Source organism: Gavialis gangeticus, unplaced genomic scaffold, assembly GCF_001723915.1.
Source record: "Gavialis gangeticus isolate Ggan-Ray unplaced genomic scaffold, GavGan_comp1, whole genome shotgun sequence".
NCBI classification, from domain to species: Eukaryota; Metazoa; Chordata; order Crocodylia; family Gavialidae; genus Gavialis; species Gavialis gangeticus.
This window is the reverse complement of record NW_017728992.1, coordinates 106,503,940-106,523,149: the sequence shown is the minus strand read 5'-3', so window position 1 is coordinate 106,523,149 and position 19,210 is coordinate 106,503,940.

The following is a 19,210-nucleotide window of genomic DNA, read 5'->3' as shown; positions in this document are numbered from 1 at the left end:
GTTCTGTATTGGTGAGAGACTGTGAAAACTGCAAAACTGAACTGGGCAGCTCCTGAGCTAATGGAGATGACACGTTCTTTGACTTTTTTTTCTTTTGCTCTTTATTCAGGCAACATTGTCAGGATCCTCAAAATACTTCTAATAAGAGAAAAATCAGACCACCTGGAGATGTAATTTGAATAAGGATACTCACTTCTGATGAATGTGGCTGAATAATATACAATATTTTTACTGGAATAAAGCAGTATCATGCCCTTTTGGTATCACATGGTGTGGGTTACCATTATTGTCTGTTACGTGAATATTAAAACAGAATTGCAACCTCACCTAAATGGCTTAGTCCAGTTTTTTTTTTATTACTTGCCTGAAAAAAATTAAATTAAATTAAATTAAATTAAGAGAATCTGATACCCATGAATTTTCAAAGATAGGAAGGGAAGTATTTAGCTTGATGGTACGATTCCGTCAGACAACCATTCCCCTTGATGGAAGCCTTTTTATTTTAAATTAAATTCCTGGCATTTCTGTTCAATTTGTTTTTATTATTCTTCATTAATTATTCTGCATTATGGCCCTTTGAAGCTCTCAGGAAGTCTGGAAACCTCTGGAAATTTTCTGATGACTTAGCATTCATTTCAATGAGTAAGTAGGGAGAACAACTCTCATTACAAATTATCTGTTGCAAATTAAAGTCCTCAACTCATTTGATTTGGATGCTGGTGTCCCTGTACCTTGTCAAGTTAATCTAAGCCTCTTCTACCAAAATGCCCCAGATTTAAATACCCAGAGACTGGAACAGGATATTTTGGGTTGCATAGGTTCCTAATTCTGAAAAATATCTCCCCCATTTGTTTATTAGAGCTGAAGTTCATTGAGCTTCAAAGCTCAATGTAAACCACCATTTGTCATCTTATATTCAGGGCCGCTTATCATACATGAATAGGAACCTACCCAAATCGATGAGACAGGTGGTCATTTTCGTTGGCTTAGCATGGTGCCCCCCCATGCTACTAATTGGCCAAGGAGCCCCAGTGGCTCTGCCCCTTGCCACTAATTTGTTGAAATGGTTGTCTATCATACAGACCCATCCCTTACCACTGATTGGCGGAGAGGTCTGTTTGTTATGCAGCCCCACCCCTCACTGGTGATTGGTGAAGAAAGGTGGGGTTGGATGACAGGTAGCCCTCTCAACCAATCAGCAGTGAGGGTTGGGGCAAGCAGCTATCTTGGGAGTTCCCCTTCACGTGGCAGTCCCTCTCTCTCCTTCCCTACCCCCATGGACAATGCCCGATTTTGTGATTTCTGCAAAATCTGCAAGATTACAAATTAACTAGGTCCCGGTACATGAGTCAACGTATGAAAAGAGGAAAGGGGAAAATAGAATGATTACAATTAGGAATCCATAAAATTATTTAAAAATATTATTTTAAATAAAAATTCATCTTACTCCATAGAAATAGTCAAATAACAAAAACAAAAGAAAAAAAATCAAAGAAATAATAGCTATTTTTTTCCATAATGAGACAAAAGACATACTGTAATTTCAACCCTCCTGATGAAAACAGACCAAAATGGTACTCGTGCAAATTCACAGACCAAATAAATATTTTAGAAGTGAAATTAGACTTTAGACTAAGCAAAATTGTTAGATTCTGGTGGGGATAAAATGATAGCTGTCTCATAATTCAGGGGTGCTCAACTCGTGGTCTGTGGTCCAGATCTGGCCTATGGCACTATGTCATGCAGCCTGCAAGCTCCCCATGGGTATGGATATTTGGCTGCGGGGAGAGGTGACATCACTCCCCGGCTGCCAAATTTCTGAACCCTTGAGGACCCCCTAGGCTCTGCACACTAGATTAGTTATGATCTCAGCATGCAGGGTTGGGCAGGGGTGGTGCTGGGCCCCAGTCCAATTCTGGCATGTGGGAGTCTGGAAGGGGTAGCATCAGGTTGTCAGGGCCCAATTCTGGTGAGCAGGGGCAGGAGAGGGCAGCGCTAGGCTCCCAGGGCCCAATCCCAGGGCATGGGGGCACTGTCCCAACACTCACACCTGAGGGCATGATCCCAACACTCAAGGCAGGGAGTGAGTGGTGCTGGGTCCCCAGGCCTGAACCTGGCATGCAAGGCTTGATCTAGCCCCTAGACCAGCCCTATACCACTTATATGGCTGGTGGGGCCAAAAGCTTGAGCACCATTGTCATAATGTTGTAGCTATGGTTCGATCCCAAAACAGAAGTGGCATCAGGGTATAGAGTTTCTTGACATTTGAATTTCTAATGGGACCAGAAAAGTGTGTGGGGGGGAATTACATTTCTTTCATAGGTCCCCCAAAGCTCACCATCCCAGGATTTTACAAATGTACAACTTGTCCCACAATTTACGCTGCTCACAAAGATTCCAGTTTTCAGGGAGAAGGGAGAGGAGGGGGCAACGGTTATCTGATGATACTGGTTTCATTCAGTGGATCTAGCCAAAATTATTATTAAAGGACAGCAGCTGCACAGCAGGCTCTTCTTCAGGCTTATTTAGGAGAAGGACCTGTAGCACAGGTGGGATCTCCAGGCCCATTTCTACCACTTTTACAAGACAATTTTGGCACTCACCAATAGCAGATAGTACATGCAAGCACAGGGCATTATCATAATGGGGATGGCAACAGAACGTATGTCACAGACAACAAGCTTGGAGCACAGATCCACACAGAAGACTATATATTGATGTGCGTCACTCCAACAATGCACTGAGCAAAGCAGCTGACTGCAGGCTTCCACCACACTGATTGCATAAGAGTGAATTTACCTTGCATATAACTAATTTTTGGTATAAAAAGCATCATTGTATAGGAGTGAATTTGCACATACAAAATCCACATAAAGCGAAAGAAGCTTGTATATAACATTTCTACATTTCTTCTCTGAATTTCTGTATTCTTCTCACTCCAACATTATGCCTAAATACTCTCCCTTTACTATACTATTATATTCTTTCTGTTCAAATCTGTCCTAGCAACTCATTTAAACTATTCCTTCTGTGTGAACCAAGTTAATTATTAGCATTGTTAGAAACAAGACCTTGTTGAGCAGCTGGTCATGTGGTCCAGGTGTGTGATAGTTTGAGTGACAGAAGGTCTTAAATTAATCTGGCATGCTCAGTGGAGTTGGTGCAGTGGAGTTGGATATGACAGAGGCAGGATGCAAAAAAATTAGTTTGAAGAATTGTAAAGTAGGAGGAGTGAAAAATATTCAAGTTGTGACAGATGAACATGATTTTAGGAAGGATATGGAGTTGTTTGGTGCAAGAAGCCAAAAAAATTTGAAGCTAGAAGTGTACATATGAAAGGACGTCTAATCATGGGAAGAAACTTATATTAAGTGCTGGCCCATTTGCCACATTTAATACAATAATTTGTCAAGTTAGTCTGACTTAAACGGATTTTTTCCTTTAGATATACTAATACACTCAAGATAGTGCCACACTAGTCAGTGATTGAACTACAACTTGTATAAATAGACGCAAGCTTGCTTTAAGTATCTTAGGTACCAATACCAATCTAGCTATAGGAGTACAGATTTCAGAATGGGCTAACCATCTGACTGTTTACTTAGCTTCTCCAATGGATTTTAGAGACCATGCTGAGATCTGTGCTGCCACAGTTAAATTGCTAAGTAGTACAGCAACAAGCTAATTTAAAGCCAATTTGAGTAATTCTGCATACCCACAGAGGTCTACAGAAATGTGCATAGGAATATTTGGGCACTCTGCTCCAGTTTACATTTGTTTGCATATGATTTTCACAAGTTCACAGGGGTAACAGTTTTATGTGGACAATAAAAAATGCTCATTTTGATTGTCCTAGGAAATCTAGATATTTGTGATAAAAAGCTTTTATATATAAAATTGTTCATGGTCCATGTCTTTCTTAGAATCATGCTGAGCTGCCAGCATAGATTAAAATTAAGGCACGACAATACTTTTACTTGTTATCCTACCTTCAGACAAGACGTGCAGAGGGCTATTATTATGTTATTCCTTTGAGTGCTCAACAAAAATTCCTATTACCATGTGCCCAATGTCTTTGTATATCACAAACCACAGCCACAATTTTGTCATTTTAATCTGTTATACTTCATCTCAGCCTTCTCTCACCTAGCAGTCCAAAACAAAGCTTCCAAACATAACAAAAAAGTTGCGAACATTAAATAAATGTTAATGGATAGGCCAAACATGAATGAAAAAGATGTTTAAAAGTACTCTTTTGGCATTATATCTGTGATGCAGTTGTTAATATAACCATTACTGTTGGAACAACATCCAACAGTGATAGGTATTATTCTACTTTTCTAGAAAAGAAAAATACAACCATAGCAACTAGCTGATCAAGTTAAAATACTAGGTTCCCATTATGAACTTGATTTAGATATGCTCTACTGACAACTCAATTGTTTCCAGCTAGTGTAAGCCCCAGAACCAAAACATAGAAGTATGAGGGAAAAACCAGCTTGTCTGCATGAGATATACTTGTAGTACTCAATCTATCCAACCCCACAGACCAGATGAGTGACACCGAGCCTATCTGCAGACCAGATTCAGCATGCAGGGCCAATCCCTGGACCGATTCAGCATGCAGAGATGCTGTGCAGAACTGGTTTACAGATGTTGACCTGGCATACCAGATCAGCTGTGAAGCAGCCCTACATGCCACCTAGTCCTGTGTCCTGGATTTGACTGCAGAGTGGCCCTGAATGCTGACCTAATCCTGTGTGCCAACCCAACCCCACATGCCAGATCTGGCCATGTAGTGGTCCTCCACAGGTTCTGAAATTTGGCAGTAAGGGAGAGTTAATTGCCCAATTAGTGCTGTCACCAGTACTGCAGGTGGTATCCTGCCACTGCTCCCCTGCTGCCAAATTTCTGGACAATGTAAAGACAAATGGGATGACCTGGCTCCATGAAACAGAGGTGAAGCACCATTGGATTTTATCATTGCTTATTTATACTTTCACATATCTTCTTTTTTGTTTTTTCCTGTAATTTGTCTATTGTTATTGCTACTATAAATGGATGGTTTAAAAGTCATACGAGGTACGCAAGATGTGCTCTGGATTAAGTGTCAGTAAACTCATATCTGATAAAGCTGAGCTCCAAATCATGAAAGCTTATGCTATATCCTAGATGCTATATATAAAAATAAAAATATATTCTACAAGGTATAAATCTACCCAACCTTCTATTTCAGAATGAACTCCAAGATCATAGGGAGGACTCTATCCTAACAATCAGGAATCCTACTGCAGTAATAAAGGGCTATTGTCCAAAAGTCCTACTATGCTCTGACTATGCTTTGAGTTCAGTGTAGTGGAGATGCAATAGGGTCCTGTGGCGGTGAGACACCCTCACAGGCTCTTGAAGGGGAGAGGGAAGTCCCTGTGGGTCCCAAACACCACAAACAGCCCCCCGCCCCCAAGGGAAAGCTTTCCTCCCAGAGTGCAGTCAGAGCAGGAACCATGGCCGCAGTCGCGTGAGCCTGCCGGCTGTTTAATCAGCTGTTCCCTGGGTGGGGAACAGCTGAGCCAATCGCGGCAGCTGGAGCCCCACCAGAACCTGGGGGGAGGGGGAGAGAAGGAGGAGAGGGAGCACGCTGGTGTAGAGCATGCCAGACGTGCAGAGGCTTCTGCAGCAGAAAGGAGCAGCGCAGCTGGTTCAATGGCAGCAGGCAGAGCAGGGGAGCTGTTTGAGCCCCCTTTAGGAGGCTGGGGAAAAGGAGGTAACTCTACACCCCCCTCTTCCCCAGGGGTCTATTTCTTTTGAGAAAAAAAAAAAAACAAGAGAGGAGGCTCAAGATCAAAAGCGCCCTACTCAGAGGCACTGAAGTAGGTGCCAGTTGATACATATGTAGCTTGCCAGTCTTTAGGATGGGAAGGTTACTCATCGCAGTGGGGTGGCAGTCTGACAAGTGCCAACAGAACCCACCTGGACGTGGGGTCTCCCTTGAGGCAAGCTGAGGTCAATCAAGTAAGGCTAAACCACCATTGCTGGTGTCCATCCAGTTGGCGAATGGATGGGGTGTTGGGAAGGCGGAGCCCCGTGAAACAGTGCACCCTAACTGTGAGTACTGCCATCCCTGGGGCCCACCCAGGAAGATCTCCACTGAACCCTCTCATTATATCATAACACCAAGTCATGGCAGGAAAGTTGAGGGGAGGGGCCCCACGCCAGATGGATAGTGCATCACTCAAGGAACCCCACTTAAGGCACCTTCCATCACAGGTCCTTTATATCGATATTTTGAATCTTGCTGCATTGGCCTAGCTGATTTCACAGCCAGGTTTGATTGCTTTTGTGACAGATTTCACCGGACCAGAAAAGACTGGTGGAAGAGAGCCATTCCATAGGTCTAATTGAAACTATGATGGTTGTTTCAGAAGTAATTTGCTTTGCACTCAGAGGCTAGGGCCAGAAATTACACATAAATTGGTACAAAGTAATCAGAAACCAGTCTAAACCTGGAATAGAACAGAAGTTCAGTGCACATAAACAGGTTCCAAAATGGCAGAAACCAGTTTAAGATAGACCTGGATGCACATCGTATCAGATTTAATCAGTCTAAATTAGACTGATCTATCAAACTTCAGTACCAGATCCTTTCTTGACTCAACTTAGGTCACTATCCTCTGGCATCCCGGGACTCTATGTGGCCCCCTGCTAATCTCCCCTCACAGGGAGGCAGGCTGGAGCTTGGTTCACGCTCTCTGCTCCAGCCCAGTGCCTAGCTGGCCCCAGCCAGATCACACAGCCCCTCTGCCAAGCTATCTGGCCAGCAGAGCAGACAGGAGTGGGGGTGGGGGGAATATACAAGCCGGCTTCCTCCTCTGCCTAACTGGGGTCCATTCAGTAGATCAGGCAGGAGCAGGGGATGGAGAGGTGAGGGGGGAATGAACACAGCAGCTTCCCCCTCTGCCAAGCCCTGCTCCAGCCAGCAGATTGGCTGGAGTGGGGGCTGGAGGGGAATAAACACTGTGGTTCCCCCTCTGCTGAGCTGGGGTCCAACCAGCAGAAGCCCCCTTGTTTGTCCCACCCCAGCTCAGCAGAGGGGAGAAGAGGAAGCCTCCTTGTTCTTCCTTCTCCTCCCCACTCCTCCTGCCTGCAGTGCTGGCCAGACACTGGCTTGGAGGGGGAGCCTAAACGGGCAGACACTGGCTCAGCACCAGGATGGGGGATTCCTTCCCCGTGCCACCTGTGGGTCAGAGACTAGCAGGGAGTGGGGCTGTGCAGGGAGGACATCACCCTCAGTGCAGGGCTCACCCACAGCTGGACAGATCCCAGCTTGAGGGGAGTTCAGGCCAGGGTGAGGATAATCTGCCTGTCCCATCTGAGGTGTGGGGCTCCCCCTCTGTGAGCAGACCCTGGCTCAGGGCACCAGCAGAACAGGGGGTTGGGGTCACGTGCCAGACAGCTAATCAGGGGTGGTCCCCCACTCAGCTGGGCTCAGCAATGGCTGGGGATCTGGGAGGGTTCCTCAAGTGCCCCTGCCTTCTAGCCTCACTAGTTTCTGCTTTGTCCAACCAAACCCTGAACATGAGTTACGTTAGTTATTGGTCCATTCTACACCACTTAGAGAAACCTGCAAAGCTTGGATTAATTCTGGCTTGGGATTTTTGATTGTCTGTACTTAGCCAAACTGATTAACTTTTATTTATTTTATGACTATTATAGTCCCTCTCTTTAGTTTTTTTTCCTTTTCCCTCAAATAGAAAAGTATTTACAAACATGTATTTCTGACTCTCTCCACTGCAAGGGCAAGAAGCACCAAATATAACCAGGGAGGTTAAAATTGAAATATGTGAAATTCAAAATCCAAGTTTCTGAACCAGAAACAGAGCTCTTGTTGAGGGCTTAAGCCATAGTTGTGATAGCAGGAAAAAACCTTAAATTAGATTGCTATTGGCTTCTGGGACAAGATTTTTTTTTTTTTTTTTTTTTTTTTTTAGGTAGACAAGAATCTGCTTTCAAATGTTGAACTTAACACAAAATGTTTTGGGGCTACAAAAAAAACTGAAAAGGCAAAATGAAAGATTATATACCCCCGTTGTAAAGTATTCACTGGCTATATAATTAATTTTTTGAATGCCATCTCAAAAACAACCAGGTGAGAACACACTGAACTGTGCTTATAAAAAGTCTGAAGGGTTAATTTTAGTTTAATCTGATATAAAGCAATGAACCTTTGAAAATGCTAACATCCACTACTGCCTGATCTCCTGAGCAGATGAGAACTGCAATTCCAATCAGTGTACTTTCTTGCATTGGTGATGATGGCAGTACCCCCAGAAGGACTGAAGTTGTCTGGGACTGAGTGGGTGCACACTGTACAGTGTTAAAAGGTGTTGCAGTGCCTATATTGATATGCATCCTTTACCAGATTGCCTTTGGGCAAGTAATGCAAGTTATGGTGCTGGGTCTTCACTAAATCCAAAAAATTATGTAGGACATGCACTACACAACTAAGAATTTGTTTGGCTCATAGCTTCTGAATTTAGGAAAACTGCTTGTCTTGCTTTTTCCTGCTGTTTGAATCAGGATTTAGAGGAAGCATCCTTACTGATAGTATTTTAGTGTACCTGGAGCACAAACAGACAAGTCTTTTGATTCTTTTAAACCAGTTTGACATGAAACTGGCAGGACATAACCCAGAATAATAATTTAGGTGCAGGGAGCCCTATATGGAATTAAAATGGCCAACTGCTGGATTCTCTGGCAGACAGGGACATGGAAGAGCAAAGGAGGTTTAATTTCCTAAAAATAATTTTCTGTAAGATACTTAAGCCCCCAATAATTAACAGGAAAGCCATTTTCATGTATTTTTTAAAAAAAATCTTCCCCCTCACATTTATTAGCAATTATTTAGTTAAATTCAGCTTCCAGATTTAGTTTCCTTTTTTACATCTTTCATTCCCTGAGCTCTATCTTACACCACACACTGTTTTGACATTCTGAGCTTGCTCCTGACTCCCTTGTTGTTGGCACATAATCATTCAATGGGAAAGGTTCATCATTAGATCTCCCTAAACATAAAGTCCACCTGAAATTGACTGATTCACTCCAGCTGTGCTCTCACAGTCATTTAGGAGTCTGAGGAGGCACAATTAGCTAATGTAGATCAGAAGTAGACATCTCTGGCCAGGGAGAGCACATGACTCAGACAGATGTATACTTTTATGACTATACACAGTCCAGGGGCAGACTCCTGAAGTTACAATAATTGATCAGCCCTGGCAGGACCCTAAGGGAAACATGACCTGCTGTCCCCGAGATGAACCCCCTGGCAGCTTAGAGAAGGGCAACCTACACTTCCTCCCACTGAGAAGCAGACTCAAACCCAGTACAATACACGGATAGTTACACGAATGTTGATAACAGCAGCAAAGTAGTTTGAGAATAGTATCCTTGCATCTGGCCAAGACTGTGCAGTGGAAAGGCAGAAACAACATCACCTAAGTTCTGTTATGTTCTGTGGATCCTCAGTCTGACTGATGACTTAGTAACAATATTACCTAGTAATAATTTCAGCAACCTCAGGGTTGTTTTTAAGGATGCCCATAGCACCAGGGGCTATTCTACTACAAACTCCCTGACCATGCACCAGTTGTACTGCGTACACTTTTGTAGAGTCTGTTGCCAACATGGAGAGAGCTTGAGTGAAACCCATGCTGCAAAAACCAAGGAAATTTTGGACTCCTTTTACCCCAAACAGGGTAGACCTAAAAATTACCCCAACAGTGCTTGATGGGTAACATTCCTGCTTGAATGAAAAACATTACACCAAAAAAATCTTTTTCTTTATGCTAGTTTCAACAATGAGCTAGTTGATTCAGGTTTCCTTAAAAAAAAAAAAAAACACATTTCCTTTAAAAAACAAATCTCTTGTTCACTGTCTGTTAAATGAATGGAAAGCAAGGAAAACAACAAAACTTCTTTGGTAAATGTGGTTTTAAGCAATTACTGACTTATTATAATATTTTTCACTTATTCAAAAAATCTCTGCTTACACCCACACATCTTCCTGTTATATATGCCATCTACTAACTTTGTATAATGGCTGCTGGGTAGACTAGACAAAAATTAGATGGATGGATGCATTATAAATCAGGATTAACTGTATCAATTTTCAGCACAGAATAAGCCTTGTGTTGTTTACGTAGCAGATGGGCATTCTACCTGGAGTAGCAGTAGTATTAGCAGTAGCAGTAGGAGTCAACTGTCTGTCTTATGAGACAACAGAATTACACCAAATGAGACGTCAAATTGCTGAACATAATCCTTGCTTGAAAGATAAAGTGAAGCCTGAGTGCAGTAGAGTGTCTGCAATCAGGCAGTATCAAGAGATTGAGTCTTAACTAATGTCTCAAGGATTGCTGGAAACCTTGTACCTCCATCTGTGACAACAGAAAATATTAAGTATGTGCATACAACAAACTTTTAACTGTAGTGCAAAACACATTTAGTCACATCCATTCCTGGTATGTTTCCACTCAGTGTAATGGTGGTACATTAAGGATGAGTTTGGCTTTATATTTTTGCCTCTCTATTCAGTACCAGGTTCTGAATACCAAATTTTATTTGTATATTTGCTTTCCAACTACTAAATCCCGGAATAACAAGATAAATCATTTTGTGCAACTAACCATCATGCTAAAAGTAATATCTGCTGCAGCTTTTGGTTTGCTAATAAAAAATACATACAGTGAAGGTTTTACAAGTATAGATTTCATTAGACAGCTGTCACGTACTTGGCCATATACTGGAATTAATTATGATGAACAAAGAATGCTACAAGTGCATTACAGCAGAGTGGTGTCTATTTTATAATGTGAAGATTAGCTTGTTTTATATACAGCAGGAACAGCCCACTAAGACAGTTCCAAGTGTTCATTACTGTATGTAAGAGCTGTGTGTGCACGTTCAGGAATTGTCCTATTTTCCTCTTTATTTTCTCAACACCATCCCATGAGATTGCATTGTTGCTCTAACATTGTTGGGAGTCACAAGATGGCACTTGGCAGATGGCAGTATTAGTTTGGTTTAATCTGAACATATAAATAGGTAGCTCCTGTGGAGAATATTTTGCATATAAAAAGAACTGCATCACAGGGGGACAGCATGCCAACCAGAAAAATCTGACTAAATTATTTTCTTAATGGAAGAGCTGCTCCCAACATTAAATACCTATAGAGACAAATGAAACCTTTATATGCCAAAGCAATACTGATAGGGTTGGCCATTTCTTTTCCAACTCAGGATTGGCCCTATCTACTTTATTAAGCAGTCAGCAGTTTTTTCTGTATTCAAATCTCCTTGAAGATTAGAATCCTCTGGGGGATGAGCAGGGCAGGGAGGGAATAGGGTAGGCATAGCAGCTTGCATTTAACCAGTCCCCTGACAGACATTACATTATTGCAGGATTAATATGTTAAATTGTGGGATACAGTACAACATACTAAAAACATTCAACCAATTTATCACATTATAAGAATGGCAAACCAGCCACAAAAACTTGCCACATTCTGGTTTGCCCCGATGCTGCAAGTGGAGTCCTTTAAAGTTGTGCCATGCACAATATAACTTTAAAGGTTCAGACACACAACAGGATCTGAGGAATTTTATTCCAGATCCCAAAAATTGTGCATCCAGGTCTTAAATGTCTGGCATGATAATAGGAAGTATGATTGTGAGGCTCCAAGGTAAAATACCTCAGGTCCCACTATACCTTTAAAATCATATTTGCCAGAGGCCTAAAGGAGCTACAGTCTCAGATGAATTAGAGTTCTGTTGGTTTCCTTTGACTTAAGGAATAATCTATATATACAGCCCAACTAAGTTTTATCTCCTATAAGATGCACTGCATCTCATAATGCTGTTGTTAGACTCCATTAGTAATTCCTGAAGAATCAGTACAATGTTTTCCCAGATACAAAATCGATAACCAAGCTTCTGATCCAAACTTCCACCCCTTATATGCCAGCTCAATACATTACCATTAGGCCACAGGGTCAACCTCTCTGTAAAGAGCTTTAAAACATGTGAGGCCCAAACCTCAGCTGTGTTAAATCAACAAAGATCAGTCAGTGACGATGGATGTAATAATTTATCCCAGTTGGGGATCCAGCCCAAGGTTACTTTAAGACTGGTATCTTCAAAACAACTGGCTGCAATAGAAGATAGTCAGAAGTAGCAGGTTTCCAATGGGTACAGATACGTGAACTAGTTATCACAAGTTACAGCTGCTCAGCACTAACTGCCCACGTGCACATTTAGCTTATGATAGATGACAAATTAATCTTCATCTTTTTTTTCCTTTTGTTAAGTAAATGAAAGCTAAAATTCTCTCGTGCACTCTGGATACCAGTAGCTGGGAATTTCAGAAAAAAAGCACAAAATATCACCTGAGTGATGATAAAAACCATGAATTAGAAATGGTCTCTCTTCCTTTATAGTTAAGTGTCATCCAGTCTGTTAGAAAATGAAAAGGATGAGACCAGAGGCATTTGACTGGCTTTGATATCCATGTTACCATCACAGGTTTCAATAGCTAAAGAGGAAATTTATGCAAGCTGGGATGGAGGACTGATTGCAATTAGTTCAACTCAATACTTTCCCTTACCCATTCCATATTCAGAAAGTGGCTTTTCCATTTTCCAGGTGCAAGTTAGGGAACAGAATTAGCTGAGGCTGCATTGTTATTTCCTACAAGTCCTTGGATCAAATCCTTGAGACAGGTGGCTAAACAAGTATACCATGTCTTCTACCATGTAAGCTAGCCCAAGGCTAGACATGGTAGCACAAAATTTACCTCTAAGGACAGGTACAGACATTATACTTTTTACCGGTATAAGTGAATGTAAACCGATCTATATCCATAACAGAACAAAAGTATGTTTCTAAGATTTGCCCCCCTTCCCACCCTCCTGGGCGAATGTGTATTCTGTTCCCTACCAGTCTGAACTATGACACTTATAGAAAATGACATAACTTAGATTGATTCTAGCTTAGGCTTTTTTAATGTCTGTACCTAGCCTGAGAGTGTGGAGGACCTACAAGGGGTTTCAGATATGACCTGCCAAGTTCAGATTAGTTCTATGGCATGGCAGTATGGAATAGACGGAGTACCAAGGCTGAAGCACAATATTGTACCCTAGAGAAATCAGAAACCACTTAGTATTTATACTTGAATAAATGCAGGTTAGTTTGAGAGCACTGCAAGGCCCATATAATTTTCCTCATATGCTTAAAAAAAAACCTCCCATAAATTTTTCTCATTTCAGTCATTTTTCCACATAGAGACTGCTATGACATCAGCAACTAAAAGACACAAAGTGTTAGAATGCAGCATTCTGCTCTTGATTGCACATCACTTCTTTGTGTCTTCCTTTGTACTGGAGATGTAGTATCCTATCACAGACCTTTCAAGTTTTGATCATTCACATTAAGCATACCCTTTTATTTCCTTTACTAGCCACAGAAATGCATTTGTATTATATGTAAATTTAATCATGCTCTGCTATGGTCACAATCTACCCAGTACCTCACGCAAAACACACAGTGTAATGTTGCTACACCACCAATGATTTTCATTTAATTGTGCTTACTCATATTACACAACTCGATATCTTATTCAGAGTTTCACTTACATACATTTCTTGTTTAATCTGCATATTTAGAAACACGTGCATTGCTGCTACTTAGGTTCAACTATTGTCTGCAATTTACTAAAAACTTAAGAGCTGATTGGTATAGGTAAGACACATGAGAATACAAAGGAAGAGCAGCAAGTATTCAAACCAATGACACTATAAATGCTTGACTTTGGTTCACCCAAAGAGTGTCAGGATACTGAAAAATGTTTGGGCTAGCCTTAGCAGAACAGCACTTGAAACAAGCTGTTGCAAAAAGACACTGTTAGAGGGATACAGTCATATTGTCGAGCTGATTGTTTCCTACGTTATATTGCTGTTTACTTTTATCTCCTCAAATTTAAATTCAATCTTTCCATTAACAATGCATTTTTATTCACAATCTGAGTCATTAGCTTCTTGCATGTCACCGATTTTAAAATCTCTGAAAGAAGTGAAAGAAAGCAAGTATGTTCAGTTTGCTGTTAACATCACTTTAAGAAGTGAAATCAAGACAGACTGACTGACCTTGACTTGCATTTTGTTTCTTCATATTACAGAAACTCATTGTATAGTATAGTCAAACAATAAGCAACTGAATTTCTAAAGGAAAAAGAAAACCAAAACAACTGCTGGCTGTTTTTCTTGCTATTAAGGGGCTGTCAGAAGTAGTGCTGGCCAGGAAACAAGAATTCTTTTCAAATTCAGTGTTTAGGAAATTACTTTCATTCTGCAGCAGAATGAACCTAAACCCTTTTAAAATGTTTCCTGGTGACAGATTCATCCCAGAGCAGTCAATACCCTGGCACTCAGGACATTGCTACAAATTAGGGAGATCAGTGAGTTAAATATGCATCTCTCGTCTTTCATGCGACTACCCTCACCACCAGTCTTTAGGTTCAGTCTCCCTGCCTATTCTTTTCATATACTGGCCCAGAGAGAAGATCAGGTAGTGGATGGACTTGTATTTGGGGCTTCCACATTCCATTTGCATGCCCTGGACACTCTGCCTGTATTCATACAATTGCTTCCAACTGGATATTTTCCTGGTAGAACAGATTGTCCTGAAGGAATACAAATGCAAACAAGACTGTTACCAATCCAACTTTATTTTATTGCTGGATAGCATGGTGCCTGATTCCACCTGTAACCAGTTTAATGGAAATGTTGATATTCTTAGATTAAAAGATGCAAACTGTACTTTTTAGGGAAAAAAATGTCAACACTGCACATCACATCTTCCTTTTAATGAAAAAAGTAAATTTTTTGTATTAGACTTGCACTCCCAAACTAGGCATATATTATATTTTTACTATAGACTAGGTCCAGGTATTTTATGGGGTGCTGAGCAGACACATTTCCATTAAACTTCAAGTGTGGCTGTAGTTGCTTAGCACTTTGGAAGACAAACCATTAGGTTTATCTCAGACACCTAATTAATACTGAGAACTGGCCCGTTGGCATAGATCCACAGGAGGACTTAAGATGCCATAACCCACGGAGAGAAAAGAAGGTGACTAAATATGAAATCCAGGACTGTCAGCATTACAGGTGAGGGGCTATCTGAGCTAGCCAGCAGAAAATGAGAAAAATATATCTTAAATTTGCCATTCAGAGATCATTGGGAACTTCCCTCTACCTGAGATTCAAAGTTACGAATCCTGTCCTGAAATTAAAGATTTTCAGTCTTTTTTTCCCCAAGATACTGCCATTGCCACCACCAGTAGTTCAGTAGGGCCCATGAATATATGCCTAATGTCAGTAAGTCTCCTCATAGAAGGCAATAAAGATTCGCACTATACATCAGAGATGTATAGTTTAAGCTTTCATAAGCAGAGAGCTTAGTTCATCAGCTGGCCCTTCACAGCATCTGATGAAGTAAGCCGCCTTCTTACAAAAGCTTATGCTGTACATCTTTGATTTAGTTAACCCACAAGGTGCACCCCCCCTGCATTCAGTCGGACATAAGTTACACGTGGCTAACTAACTCTCAAGACTCCTTGTGCTTTTATCCTTCTTCATTAACAAGACTAGGCAAAATCTAATCATGCATGTACTGATAAGGAAAAGGTGAAGAAAGGGCAAGCACTGGGAAAGCAAATAGAAGTACTGGGATTAAAATATGTCATCAATTTTAATTTAATTCAAATTTCAACTATTTACTTCAGTGGAAGAGTATCCTGGATGGGAGTATAGATATGCATTTTATGTTGCGTTTTGTACAGGATTTAGCTCTGATGGCTTTCAAGGGGATAAACTGTGATTCAGTTTAAATTTAATTTTGGTTTATAAGTGATGTGCAGGATGCCTAGAACATTTGGAAAGATGCCCCCAATTTTTCTCATAGTAGAAATTCAAAGAAATCAATACATTATTTTTGCAACATCTACTGGAACATGTTATCAGAATGTGTGAAGTTAGTACCTTGATCTCTTTCCAAAAAGAATGAGCCCTAGGCAATTTTTCCTTTTTTTTTTTTAAATAAAACCAGGAACACTCCAGAAAATGTTAACATTGAGTCTTTTCAAGGTTGTTTTGTAAGCACTAACTCATATAGCACTGGACCTAAAAATCAGATACAATATATATGCCGTCGTAAATCACTCAAGCTGTTAGGAATTGGCTTTTAGTGAGGCTGTTGTTACTCATTAACACGTACAGTATATAAACCAATTTAAAGGGTGTAAAAGGAGTGTTTTTCTGTTTAGTGCCAATAACAACGCTAGCAAAAAGGTGCATGGAGTATGGGAGGTCACAGTTCCTTCCTCTTAACACACTAATCATCAGAGATGACTAGCTGTGGAAAAGAGCACATTCTGCAGCCCTTAAGGAATACAGCAGCAGGCAAGCAGTGATGCACTCGGCAGTTCTAGAAGCCATTGTGCTCACTTGACACAATGTGTCCCACAGCTCCTGATGGTTTTGTGTAACTCCACACCACCCCAGCATGGGCTAGTGCCTTAAAGGCACAACTGAGCCTTGTGATTTCTGAGGAATCAAAAAATTAAAGGGGGGAGGGGGGGAAAGGAAATGAGCTTTTCCTTTGGTGTTGAGTTGCTCAAAAATAAATGGTTTCCAAAACCCTATAGGTAAGTGAGGTTTCAAAGTCAGACAAGATGGTTTTTAGAAAGCATAATGAACAAAACCACAGCTTCTTTAGCTAAATCTCCTCTCTACTCGAACTGTAAACGTTGAAGATCTATTAAATGACAAAGCCTGGTCAGCCCAGCTCTTACAAGATACAAAACAAATTGCAGGAGATAAAATTCTCTGGAGAGGAAAAAACAGAAAGGGGTGGTGGGAACCCAGACTTTTCTAAAAGGCCAAAGACCACATAAAGATATTTTCAGCACTTACGATGTGCCTAGTCCTGAACAGATCCTTGAAGTAAACCAATGGATCTCACTTTTTACTGAAGACTCAAGCTGGTATTCAAAATGCTGGCATATATATTAGGCAGGAAATTAGTCTAAAGGTGGTGTCTGTTTTAAGTAATCATATGTGGTTTATCTTAACTTCTTTGGTACAGTGATGGCAAAAGCCTTATGCTTTTACTAAGTACAGTCATGCTATACCAAATGGTAACTTCAGACTAATTTCAAAATAGCCCAATTAACCTTACCATTTTTTCTAATGAAAAAAGCAGAAACAATATGGTAACTTTTTATGTTATTACTGTACATTATATTTGGAAAATAAGGCTTATGTTTTTGTGACTTGAACTTTTCCAGCGGTAGCAATTTATTCATCTTTTCCCTAAAAGTCTTTACAGAAAGCACAAGACTTCTGTATCAGGCACACAGTGTATGGAGTTTGGAGATGTCTGGTTTGAGGAATTAGTGCACTAAATACCATGTCACCGTAGACAAAACATGCAATTCCAGACTCCAACTCTTACTTTCACTGCATAATTTTGTCTTCTATAAATTATCTCAACATTTTCTATCCAACACACTCATAGTGCAGATCACCATGAGTAAAAACATCAGTGTACTAAGTGCACTACTGGGTTGTTAAAAAACAGTCACTTGATAGTTACATGTTCAATAGAATTGCTTCATATGGCAATAACTAAATTCTTCAGTAGATATTTCTTCAAACCCTGCATAAGATGATAGAGGTTTTGTCTGGACTTATGTCTAAATAGATGAGGAACTGGATGACAGATATAAAAAGAGAGTGTGCATAGAGATTAGTTGTATGAAGTCAACCTCTATCCAATGTGACCTCAAAATAAACACAAAAAATCCCTGTTGGTGAAAATTATATATAAAACAAGGATGTCCTACTGAGGACAGACTAGTTGTTCACAGAAATCTACACCTTTTGGTAAGCTGGGTCCCTTCAGACAAAAGCACAATTTAGTCTAGTAGTGTGCAAAGATATAACATTTAGAAACAAGATATTCAGGTCACACCTACAAAATGGCAGAGGCTGTATTTGGGGACTGACTGTTCTTCAACCAAGCTTCTCTGAATTGCAAGATTATGAGTGAAGACCAAAGAACTGGTTTCTCCATCTGTTTGTGCATATTGTATAAGAACTTATCACTCATGCTTCATTTTTACAAGAAGTGAGGCTCTTCTCACAGGTCTAATGCAGTATCTGTAAAGCGTCTTCTGCATTACTCAGCTGAAAACTACTAAAAGCACCCACTGCTTCTGAAACAGCTATTGTCAGAAATAAAGAAATAAAGCTACTGTTTGACTACCTATTTTTTGCACCATTGTTTGCAGGTATAGTGTAAAGCAATGTTTATGAGTCTTCCTGTTTTCTCTCAGATTTCCAGACAGATTTAACTGCAGTGGTAAATTCAGAAGCCTTACTCTTTTTTCTTCTAAATTTTTGCAAAACCGGATGAAACAACTTTTTATTAGCCATTTTAGATAATATGTCATTAGCCTGTGGAGCTCTCCTGCGGTCACACTAAAATAAATTACATCAAAACGGATCAAGGGTGCAACCCTTCATGTTTCAAAATGAGCAAACATTCACTTGCTGGGATAATCCTTTCTTTGTATACTGCACTAAGTGAATTTGAGAAGATGCTGTAAATCAGGGTATGCAGCCCCTGAGGGGTGAAATTGTAGACCCCAAGGTGCCACCCAGGCTCTGCTCCCCTCATTGTTCTAGCTACAGAAGCAGCTGGGGTCTCCAGGCTCTGTCTTCCTCAGATTTCCACTTTCCTGCCCTGGGGGCAGGGTGGGGTGGTATGGTGCAGCACAGCCCACAGTGCTGGGCAGTCCATGGCCTGGGGCACCTGAGAGGCACAGTGCAGTGGAGGAGCCTGTGGTTGGAGATCTGAGGGTGAGGTGGGGTACCCCAGCATGCAGTCTAGTACAGGGAGGCCCGTAGCATGGGTGGGAGCTGAGGCACACAGTGTAGTTGGGGGGGAGCAGGGGGCTCTGACACACAGTAAAGCCCAAGTGCATGCTCCAGGGTGTGTGCATTGGGGGGGAGGGGAACTGGGGTGCAGTGTTCAGTTGGGAAGGGCACCAATGAATTCAGTGTAGTGGATGGGGTGAACAACTCATGGTACGGGG